Here is a 12,852-nt window from a genome sequence, read left to right on the forward strand (position 1 = left end):
AACACAGAACTGTATCTCTTGGACACTAAACAGAAGAAAAATAAACTTAAATCACCTATTTCAATGTCCCAGCTCACCATTCCAACCACATTTTACACATTAGGGAACAAAGGCCCAAGGCCAGCAAACTGCTTGGACAAGGGGCACCTGGCCACAGCATGGAGTTTAGAACCTCCCTTGTAACACTCACAGCACCCCAGCGATCCAGGGCTATTTTTGGTTGTATATTTTTTGTTTTTCAGTTGATTAGTTTGGCCTTTGTTTTTAAGCAAAAAAAATTTTTTTAAGTTTTTGGTTTTTTTTAATTAATTTATTTTTGTCTGCGTTGGGGCTTCGTTGCTGCGTCCGGGCTTTCTCTAGTTGCGGCGAGCGGGGGCTACTCTTTGTTGCAATGTGCGGGCTTCTCATCACGGTGGCTTGTCTTGTTGCAGAGCACAGGCTCTAGGCGCACGGGCTTTAGTAGTTGTGGCTCACGGACTCTAGAGCGCAGGCTCAGTAGTTGTGGCGCACGGGCTTAGCTGCTCCGCGGCATGTGGCATCTTCCCGGACCAGGGCTCGAACCCGTGTCCCCTGCATTGGCAGGCGGATACTTAACCACTGCACCACCAAGGAAGTCCAAAAAAAAAAGTTTTCTTTAAAAATAAAAACCTTTCAAAATGCTTTTTACTGACAAGCAGGATAGAACATGAAATTATTATAGTAACATTTATATCTCCACCAAACCTTTCTAAGAACACTGTACTTTTCAAATAGATTTTAAATAAAAATTTACCAGCCATAAAAAAGGCAGCTTTGATTTATTTCACAATTATGTGACTTTTAAAATCTTGATTATAGAAAAAAGAATGGTTGGGAATTCCCTGGTGGTCCAGTGGTTAGGACTCGGTCCTCTCACTGCCAGGGCCTGGGTTGGATCCCTGGTTGGGGAACTGAGATCTGCAAGCCATGGGCATAGCCACAAAAAAAAAGAAAGAAAGAATTGTTCACCCTTGGAAAACAGAAATTCTTCTTCAAGTGTTACTCATTTCTAGTTCCTGGTGTTTTCAAAAGTTACATACTTGGTTTTATTTACTGTGAACTTACTAACAAATTTTAAAACAATAATCTCGAGCTAAATGATCATTTCATGTTTTAAATAAGAATATTTTACTCTCCAGACCTACATTTGCTGTTTACTAGCTCAATATATATTAAGTACAAGTTACTTTTTTACTAAAATAACTTTTCTCATTTTACTTAACACCACGCTTGGTTGCATTTAATGCCACTGATAACATATGCAGAACTTAATTGGATCCGTTGTAACTAGGCAATTCTCTAAAAGAAAATTCAACCATATATCCTGTTGCTTCAGGCACTGTTAATGAAATTATTCCAACTGAATTGGGAAGATAAAATTTTAGCATAACTAAATGACAATCACCCAACATGTATTTATACACTGGCCACTTCTCAACAATTTTTAATCCCTGGCTTACATTGCCAAATATACCCAGAAAAGGACACACACACACACATACACATGCATGCACCAGACAAGCATAACATACATGCTAACACATGTACGTGTATACACACACAGGCATGCACTCATGTAAGGGTTGGACATGGAGATATTTATATATCCAGGTTCACTTTTTTTTTTAAATGGTATCAAAGTTAAAGTTCATTAACCCAAAATTCAACCATCTGCTCACAGAAAACATAAGTAAATATAAATTTATATATAAACATAAATATAAGGATAAAAAATACGCTTGACATAGTCTTTCAATTGATCTTCACAACTCTATGACAAAAATCACATAGCCAACACACAGTAAACACATCTCTTAAAAGGGTTCTAGTAAAAATTCTCTGGAGGCTAATCATCAGGAAGATTTTTTCCATACATTACACATGTATCAAAAATTCGTTAAATTAGACACATGACTTGTAAGGCACTGAGTGTGTCCCCTCAATGCAGTTTGACCATTACAGGTGGGCGCCCACCTTCTGTTGCACCCTTCCAAACTACCCTCCATGGTGTGCCAAAGTCATCTTTGCAAACTACAGATCTGTTCATGACAAAACCCTGGGCCTTCAGTGGCTGACTTACCTGAAGGATAGAAGCTGAACTTTTTTTCAGGGCACACAGACCTGCTGCAATCCTGACACCTCTTCAGTTGCACCTACTGACCAATGTCCCAATCAAATCCTGCTCTTTGGCTTACCAGACCACTTGAATGCCCTTCCAGTGCCTTTGTTACTTTATACCACCACTACTTTCCATCCCCTATTTCTGGGATTTACACACCCTTACCATCCCTGTCCAGCCAACAAAACCTCCACTCCTTTTTCTCCACTCAGCCTGAGTCACCCCCGGGAACAGCTCCACACTCCTCCTTTTGCTCTATCAACCACACAGAAGACAGGTTTCCACCATGGTACTCAGAATTTAATTTTTTTACCTTTCTGCCTCCCTCTCTCCTTTCAACCTCCCTAGGGTCAAGGACCAGTGTCTCTCCTAGAACAAAGCACCAGAAAAGCAGATGCTCAGAAACTATGTGCTGACGTTTGTGGCTCTCAAAATGATGAATCATGATTCTCACCCTCCAGGATGGAAGATGTGGAAGGAGAGGAAGGATACAGCAAGAAGAAAAAAATCATGAAAGTGGGAAATTGGAAGAACAGGTAAGAAATTATATAAGCTAATACCTCATTTCCTAATTACAGGGTCAACCTGGCATACTCAGGATCAACTCTACCAGTTTCAACTTCCTAATCCGTTCAAATACCTAATCCAATCAAATCTTTCTCCCAGGACTCTATACTTTTAGTATGGTCTCCCCATTTTGCCTTGCCTTCTCTTCATCCCTCCTGGATCTTACACTGTGAAGGACAGTGTGCTCAAGGTAGATGGGCAGGACTGGGGCACTTAATTTCCACTTAAATGGCATGGGGCAAAAATAAGTTCCTGATATAACTGCCCTAAAAACTTAGCTCCTATGAATGTAGCAGCCAGCAAAGAAAAGTACCATCTAATTTCTTTATAAAAAGAAAAAAAAATGGTAATAAATACAAGTCAACCAGAAAAAAAGTTCCAGCTTCATAAGAATGTTAATATTTTTCATCTAAACAATTTAAAAAATCAATATAAGCAACTATAAGAATATAACTGAAACAGAATGCCCTGAACGAGAGCAATCATGGGGGGATAAAAGCCCTTAAAAACCTGAATCACTCGTATGCTTTTAAGAAGTTTGAAATCCTGCTGCTCTAACATACAAGGTTTTATTAATTTCTATCTTCTAGTAAATTCTACTACTTCATGGAAACATTAAGCAATTCTCAGCATTTATTTGGAAATAACAGCAGAAAAATACTGCCTACCTGCCCACCCATCTGACCGTTTCCCATCAGCATTTAGACATGCTTATCTCTTCTGCCTCAAAAAAATACCTTCTCTGGGCCCTTCATCCCGCTACCACCCATCTACTTTCTTTTCTTCCCTTTACACACACCACTCACTTCCAGTACTTGCCTCATTTTATCCCATTCACCCTGGAGTCCAGCTCAATCTGGATCCTATTCCCATCACACTCAGTATGACTGCTTGGACAAAGGTTGCCACGTTGTTTAGTCTTTACCTACCTTGTCCTCTCTGGAATTTTCAACTAGCTCCTTAAACACTCACTTCTCTTGAGTTTGATGATTTAAGTCATTTCCAGTGCTTTTCTACCTTCTGCTCTTGCCAAACCTACCTTCTGGCTGCCTAACGTTCCCCAGGGCACCATGCTTTAGTGCTTCCACATTCTTCCCCAAGGGAACCACCTTCCCTCAAGCCTTCAAGATCACCCACATGTTGCTGAACCATATCTCCATCCCATGTGTGTCCCTCTGAGTTCTGCACTTCAAAAACCAGCCAGCTACTGAACAAATCCATTTAGCAGCCCTCAAACATAATCTGTCCAAAGCTTAATCCTCCGGCATCTTCACGACAGACCTGCTTCTTTTACAGAGTTCCTCATCTAACTGCCCAGAAAAAGGGAATTTGTCTGTGGTTGTACTCCCCTATCTAAACAATCCCCAAGTTTTATGTGTTCCACCTGTTACTTATACAAGAGAAATCTCATGAACCTGTCTACATTTCTCTATCCTAACTACAACTGCCTTGGTCCATTCTGTCACACACATCATTACAGCAGCCTCTTAGCTAGTCTTCAGCCTTACCCTCTCTAGTCCATGTAGCCAATCAGTTCAGGTCACTTCCTTCACTTGTTTAAAATCTATCTGAAGCAGGAACTGGTGACTAAGTAGAGGCAAGCTAGAAGGTCCGTAGGCATAGGGGTTTATTACAGACTATTAGTGACTTCAGTCAGGGGAGTCCTAATTCTATGGCTCTGACCACCTCCTAGCCTTTTCTATGAAAGTATCCTATCACTTCAAAAGACTCACAACAAACAAGATCAAATTTGTGATTTCCCCCTTTAAGTTGGTTATCTCCCCCAGCTTCCCCATTGCAGTTCAGAACTCCATTTGCCCTCAGCATCCCATACTGGAACTATCAGAGTCACCCCTTCTTTAATTTGTCATCCTCTCTGCCCCCACTGCCAGTCACAAGTCCTATCCACTCTACACCCTCAAAACCTCATATCCACCTCCCTGCAGCAAAACCTCAATTCCAACCCTGATCTGCCCCAGCTAGACCATTACCATAACTAAACTCTATCTCCTTGGGCAGCTACAGACCTCATATCACTATCATAGGATAAAAACCTTTATTCCTTACTGCTTGGCTTTCAAGATGCCCCCCACACACACAGTTTAGCCACAGCCACAAATAGCAGCAGTCCACTCTCCACAGTTTGGACTATGAATTATTCTATCCCTCACAGGGGTTTTTTGACCTCACTCCTCACCACAAACAGCCCCCTCCATTCTGCTTCAAATCCCATCTTCCCAAGCCTTGCCCAGATTCCACCTCCTCCTTGAGGCTTTCTCTGACCACTGGAAATCTCGGCAACCTTACCCCTTTTCATCCTCCCAGAGCCCTTCCGTTATATTTCTCATGTAGTATTTATCATCTACTACATTCCATAGCTAGCTGCTGTGTGGTGTGCATAAATCACTTCTGTCTGGATAGGCACTGAGTTCTGTGAGGGAGAGAATGCCTACCACCACCCAGAAATTTTCACACAAATTATCCATTTTAACCTACCTTTTATAGTGAGTGTCTGCTTTATAGCCAAGCACTCTGTTCTGTGCCACCATTGCTCAGTTAGGCGGCTAATTCTTAATTCTTTGAGGATATAAATGTGTCTCACACTTCTCTGTGTCCTTTGAAAACCACCAAATAAGATGCCTACCATTGTATACCCTCAAGTACACACTGGTGTGCTGAAATTACTCACTGTTCAATTAACCTTTAGGACAGTGTTTTTGTTTGAGATATAAGGAATATTGCAAACAGTTCTGCTAATATTAAGAAACTATGAATCATTAATTAACTATGGACACACTAATTAGATATTTACAGGGTTGTGTTTTATTTAAAACCAGAGTCTTTTATAACTAACGGGGAAAAAGATCGAATTTGAAGGCCAAGGAAAACAGGATAACCCAAAGTACATCTTTGGGTCGTTTTCTCATAGACCTAAAATGATGTTATCCTGGTGATTGTAATACAAATACTATCTTTAACTGAATAATATCAGATTGACATTTCGAACTGTCAGTAGGTAAAGCTGTATTTTTCAAAATGTACTAGATCCATTCCTCTGAACTGGCCTCTGCACTTCTCGTTTCAAGATATGCTCAGTCCATTAGTCTATCAGAAGTGTTTACCAGCACTACTAAAGGGTAACTCCTATTTCTCAGATCATCCCCCAAGGGCTCCCTAATATCTTTTGGGAGCCCTGGGGCTGTCATAATGTACTTAGAAATCAATGTCCTCAGCTGTCCCGCTACCCCTACCTTTGTCACTGTGCTGTCTCACACAGACAGCTGCAGAGGTCCCTGGCCACTGGCACCTCCCACCGGCCCACTCCCACCACACACCCCCGCCACCCTGTGACATCAAGGGCAGTCTTACCAAGCCCAGGACCACAGAGGGGAGATCCCCTTCCAGGTCCAGGCCAGGCTCAGGTAGGTCAGTCCTGAAACAGCACTGCCCTCTACTCCGTTCCCCTAACGGAAGCTGTGTGTGAAGTGGCCCTTTCCTCCTCCTCCGTATATTTCCTTTTCTTCTTGCTGTTTTACTCAGTCATCTCCCATGAAGATTCAGGCTCAAGTCCACAAGGATAGTTTTCTGACAAACAACAACTCTAAACTGACCCTCCCCTCTTTTACTGGCATAAGCACGTGTGCCTGACTTGCTTTCAATAGTTACTAAAGTGTTGAAGGCTGAATGAAAAGAATATCTGACCAATAAACATGATTATATCGCTTATCACAGCTACCATTTATCGAGCACTTTGAAGACGCCAAGCCTTGTGCTAAGATCCTTTGATAAAAGTTCTCCTACTAACACCTCCGTTTCACTGATGAGGAAACTAAGACTTAGAGGGATTAATTTACTTGAGCAAGGTCGATGACAGAGCTGGAGCCCAACCCCAGATCTGACTCCAAAGCCCAAGACACGCTCTCCAGACCCATATTCCATTCCTGTTTTTTCATCAATCACAGGAAGATGCCAAGAAGAAGGAAGCGACAGGTGCTACCAAGCCCGTCCCTCCCAAGGACATATCCACACCCTTTACAATGATCACTGCAACCGCTGTAGGGTGATCCAACTTTTAGAAGAAAAAGTTTTCTGTCTGCTAACAAGCCGAAGTTCCAGTATTCACACAGAATAGTTCTCCCAGCTATCTTTCTTACATTTACCCACTTTTAAAATTCACAATTGGAAAAAAAAAAAAAGTCACTAGCCTTTGAAACTAAAGTTATAGTACACACCAGGTAAATGATAATGACATTTTAAATATTGATAAAATGCAGATACAAAGAACAAAGTCGTCAAACCACTACTCAAAACTTTTCTTTAGTTCTTGTTATAAAAAACTTCATGAATCAAAAAGTAAAGTGCCTAAATTATACTTCACAAAACTCAATATTTCTGAAGTAATTTACAATATACTTTTTAATCAAGGCATATTCCTGTGTCAAAAAGAAGGCTGAACAGCTACAGATTTTATATGTGTGATTATATTACATTTTCACATTACTGATGATGTTAACAAGTTTTACCATTCGTTCATTTATTAAAGTTTAAGCATTAATATTTTATATTATGAAGTCTCATTAGTTAACTGTGGAAAACAGAACACTGCTTGCTTCATTTTCAGTTCTTAAAAATAGATGAATGTGAGAAACGAACATGTGATTGTAAGGGATGCTTTGGTAGGTGCCCAGCCTCTCCTTTTCTGGATGAGGCCCTCAGCACCTTCACCAAAGGGAGGATCCTTGCCCCACATCCCGCTCACCCAGGGTCTCATTCCCTCCCCCAGGATCATGCCCGTGGCGAGGGAGGGGATGGTGGCCCGTATGCAATGAATGGTCCAAGCCTGAGTATTAAGGCCTGGCCCTCTTGCCTCCATTCGGGGCAATTCTGAAGGGCCCTGCCAGGTCCAGAGCTGCCTCTGAGATCTGCCCAGGGCTCGAAAGCAATCAACTTTCCCTTCTGCCTAGTCCTGCCTTCCTCCCTCCCCAAGGCTGCTGCTTCCAGCACACAAATCTGAGTCTCAAAGTTGGCTTCCTGAGTGACACAAGCTACAACAAACAATTACAAAGAACATATTTGTAAGGAGGTGTCTCTTAAACACCAGTCCTGAAAACAGAAGCTGGGCGTCTCTAACTATGACCTGGAGGACAAGGTGTTTGAACTGAGGCCCTACAGGGACATCATATAAAAAGCCCCTGAGGAAATGAATTCAGCCAGAGCTTGGCCTCACCCTTATGCCACCTGTGGCCCATTTCCAGCCAGAGCAATTAGATGGAAAAAAAAAAAAAAAGTCTAGCAGCCACATCTGTAGACAATTATAAGTAAGGCAACTGCAGCAAGAAAAAAGGTATTATAAATTATTAGTTGATATCACCCATAAACAACATAAAAGAAATCTTTACGTCTTAATCCTGACCTCTCCAAAATACTCAACAGATAACACATTCAGTAGCAAAGTGATTTTTCAAGTACTAGATGATCAAATGACTGATTTTCTGTTTTCCGTGGCACCCCCAGGGCCCCAGGGTTTCCTGAGGATACCTCAAGGAAGGAGTTGGTAAGGGAGAGGGTTCCACCAAACACATTTCAGCCAGGTCAGCTCTGCCTTTACTTTCAATTTTATATAAATTGCCCTTCTGAAGAAATTTTCAAATGTAAAGTTTGAGAACCTCTGTGCCAGGCCAGTGTTTTCCAAAGTGAGGACCCATCACACAAATTTTTTTTCTGGTTTATGCATAAATATTCTGTGTAAGATTTGAATTCATGTAAGATTTAGATTCCAATAAAATTTTGCTAAGAACAAGTGTTCTGCTACTGCTAGAAAATAAAGGGGAGGGTGGGGGTACTAAAAGCTATATTTCTAAACTGTAAGTTTCATGAAGACCATTCTGTCCTATTCACCATGGTATCGCTAGCACCGAGCCCAGGACCTGACTGGTGGGTGTCTCAATAAATATTTAGTGAACAAACAGGAAAGAAACAAACAAACAAAACCAAAAGTCACCGAACACAGATGCAATGTTTTACAGGATCAAGCATTAATAAAACAGAAACAAACTGCTACTTCCAGAAGAATCAAAAATATAGTAACTTCAAAAATTGGTAATAAACAAAAACATGCCCATAAGAAGCTATTTGTCCATATCAAAAATTTTCAAATCCAATATTTTCCCAATGAAAAACAAACTTACCTTATACAGAAATCTTCGGAGGGCAGTATGCTTTCCAAGTGATCATTTATTCAAAGGATAATCGTACCATCCATGAATAAGATAAGGTAGCTTAAAGAGTTCCACTACAATTGGCTTACAGAGTTCTACCACAATTATCTCCAACAAAGTATTGAAGCATTTTCAAGGAGATTTCCTGTGATTGAAGTTTAATCTTCAAGGGAAAACTACCTACACAGCCACTGTACAGTTGGAAACCTCTTTGAAAATTGAGAAGCTTTCAAAAGTGCACGTTACACAAAGCAACCAAGCTACCCAAAGACAACTCAAGCAACGTGCAAAAAACAAACAAAAAAGGTATACAGCCTTAAATTTAAAAAAAAGAAGTATTCACTTATATGTGGATTTCTTTTTAAAAAAAAGATACCAATTCACAGAAAAAGAGATCAGACTTGTGGCTACCAGAGGCCAAAGGTGGGGAAACGCGGAACTGGAGGAATGTGGTCAAAAGGTACAAACCTCCAGTTATAAGATAAATAAGTACTAGGGATGCAATGAACAACATGATGACTATAGCCAACAATGCTGTATGATATAGAAAAGAGAGGTAATCCTATGAGTTCTTATTACAAGAAGAATTTTTTTTCTTTTTTTCTTCATTTTCTTTTTATTGCATCTATATGAGAAAATGAATATTAGCTGAACCTACTGTGGCCATCATTTCACAATATATGTAAATCAAACCATCATGCTGTATGCTTTAAACTTACACAGTGCTGTATGCCAATTATTTCTCAATAAAATTGGGGGGGCGGGGAGACAGTAAATAGTCACATGTTTCTGCCAACACCTGACATTCCCTAAATGATGTTAATATTTACTCAGGTGGGCTGAGAGAGGTAACTTATAAGAGCGAAGATGATGACGGCAACCCATCTAATTCAAGCCCTTGTTGATGTATAATGCCTTGCCAAAGCACATTCACTTTTCAAGGAAGATTGTTAAATGGGCTTTTTTTGGTCTCTGGTCAGAAGATCATTTCAGAGATCATACAATTGGATGCTTTGTCCTCTCAGAAATATATGTTATAAAATAACATTCCAGAAGCTTCGTGCATGAATCCTTAAATAAAGAAACCACGTATGGAGCCCCCAGAAGTAATTAGTCATTTGGAGGAAGGGAAGAAGGGGTGGACACAACATTTAGCTATATGAAATTTGGAGTGTATTGTCTGTGGATTTCTCTTAGACAAGCTATCAAATCTGTTATTATCACTGACAAGCAAAATATCGTAGAGGGTCTAAAACTTTCTAACAGGTTTTTGTAACTTCTAAAAATTTCCTATACATCAGGTCAATTCTATACAAGGCATCACACAAGATACATGACTATATTATTTTATAGGCTAATTTTGTAATATTTACCCACAAGAAACCAAGAAGAGTATTATAAAAAGATCAATAAAGACTGAAAGAAGCATGCTGCACAGCCCCCTGGGGGCCTGGTGGTTAGGATTCGGCACTTTCACTGCAGAGCTCCGGGTTCGATCCCTGGTCGGGGAACCATCCTGCATGCCGCACAGCATGGCCAAAATACAAAAAGTAAAAAAATAAAATTTAAAAAAAGCATGATGCTGTAGATATGTGATATACAAGTTAGCAGATCCCAAAAACAGAAGCAGAATCCTGCTTCAATAATTAAACAGGCCTATGAGCCTATGGTGGTGCCTGGCTCGACAAAGGTGCCGTGGTGCTGCCCTCAAGAAGCAGAAAGTCTCCTTGTGGAGACAAGACCAAAACACACAAACCAATGAAAAAAAGAGTTCTGAAAGAACAGGACATAAAAAAGTGGTAAAACTGACTAGCAGAACAGGACATAAAAATGTGGTAAAACTGACTAGCAGAACAGGACATAATAAAGTGGTAAAACTATTAGATATTGTGACTATTTAAGTCACGAGAAAAGAGAGCAATTTTGGTTCAAGTAGTCAGAAAAAAACTCAACAAATTACAGATTCTTTAGTTTCAAGCCCAGTGTAAAGACTTATTTTTGCCAATTGCCTCTACTTTGGGTAAAAGTTACTGATCAATTGCTAGAAATGCTTTTAGTAAGTTAAACAAACATACATTTTAATAACTTTAATATTCTAAATATATATATATTCATTCCATCTTAGGGAAATATCCCCACAGGACATCTTTTCAAATCTTACAGAAAATAAGTTAAGAGCCAGTTAAAGTAATTGAATCAGCCTTCCTAAAATTTTTAAGCAAATACTTGAACATTTATTTGGGATTTTCTTTGCCTTATATCTGTAGGAGACATCGAGTTTTATTCCCTTTGTGCAGCATAATTCAGGTAATAGCACTCTCCTTCTTAATGGGGAACCATCTCCTCCAAACACAAACATGTAATTCTAACGGGGGCTGCCATTCTTCGTGCCTCTGCCCTCACTGCCACAGAGGCAGGCCTGTGACCCAAGCCAGGACAATCCTAATACCTTCCTACCCTTGGCCTCAGTGATTTAAACAAGAGATTGGCATAGAATCCAAGCCAGGAGATTCCATGGTCCCTCCCCAAATGGGGCAGCTTTCCTTTCTAGTGATACAGGGAGAAATATACAAGGCAGGGAGAAAAATGAAAGCAACATACAAAGAGAAGTGGGGCCCAGGATCCAACACACCCTGGCAACTTCCAAGGGTTCCAGACGTTTCTGACCATTCATGGCTATGTGAGCCAATTAAATTCTTCCTTTTGGATAAGCTGATTAATAGTGAGTTTATAGTTCAAGGAGCCAAGACAATTTCAACAAAACATTCTCGATCCAGAGACATCCAATGCAGACATTATTTTTTAAATGGATTAAAAAACGTTCCAAATAACATGAGGAAATGCATGAAAATTAAAGTAAAAATCAGTTGACCCCAAATACTGGAAGAGCAAGGATTGTGTTATAGCCTTCAGAAGTTAGGCTGGTCCCCATCCTAGCAGTTCTTATCTGATAGGTTTGATAGACAAAGCACTCTTAGCTCTCAACAGGAACAGACTTGCTTTTCCCAAAACCTCATTTGAGGGGAAAGTAAGCGTCTAATTGAAGAATCATCACCCATTCCCTAGAAGAAGACAAAATCCTCAAGGTAAAACTCGTTCTTTCTAAGATGTGGGGTTTTCTTTCTGATTTCAAGTAGATTTCCAAGGGATACCTAAAGAACAAATCTGAAGCAAACGAAGCTGGGCCAGTGGTCTCTCCCACTCTCAACTCCAATGGTTCCCCCATCCAAATAACTGCTATCAATTATAACAAGATTGGAATCTAGCCACATTTTACCCTTCCGAAAATCTCTTTTATGCCATAGTTATGTCCCAAAGTATAAGAGGCTGGTTTCTCTTTTGGTTCTGCAGAAAATCTCATTAAAAGAAAGTTGATGGTATAAACAAGAAAGACAGGCACACTTTCTTCTTGCCTGTTCCTTCACCTTTACTCTTTCCTTTTCTCTTTAAATCTATGAGAAGAGTCAGACAAATAAAAGTTAAAAATCTCAGCTGCAAGACTCACTAAGCACCAGTCTCAGAGTCCTTAGTTTACAGATGTGGCCAAAAAACACCTACTTGAAACATCTGTTGTCTGGATTACCTGAAATGATTTCTTAAAATGATTAGCACAGTTCCTGGCACACATAAAAGATACACACTAAATGAAATGGAGTCACCAAAGGTAAAGAACATACTTCACCATCCTAGTCAAGACCTACACCTTGAAAAGTAAGCTGACAAAGAATGAACACATTTGGGGTCACAGAAGTAGCGTTTATAAATCCATTTGTAAGCCTACCTGCAGAAGTGCAATCAAAAAAAAAAAAAAAGCTGCTTTCCTATATGCTCAAGTCAAAGAATATTTTTTATAAAACAAATATTAAGTAATAAATATTTTCTACAAAGTGCTATCTAAAAGGCAATATTAACCAGTCTGAAAAGGAGGAA

The 12,852-nt window shown here is 40.0% G+C and overlaps 1 protein-coding gene across 4 annotated transcripts in view; it reads right to left on the minus strand.

Moving 5' to 3' along the window:
• Nucleotides 1-12,852, minus strand: part of KDM4C (lysine demethylase 4C) — a 400,055-nt gene that overhangs the window by 296,521 nt on the left and 90,682 nt on the right. The window lies entirely within an intron of this gene.

Source organism: Monodon monoceros, unplaced genomic scaffold (genome assembly GCF_005190385.1).
Source record: "Monodon monoceros isolate NGI ecotype Baffin Bay Population unplaced genomic scaffold, NGI_Narwhal_1 Super_Scaffold_5, whole genome shotgun sequence".
Classification (NCBI taxonomy): Eukaryota; Metazoa; Chordata; class Mammalia; order Artiodactyla; family Monodontidae; genus Monodon; species Monodon monoceros.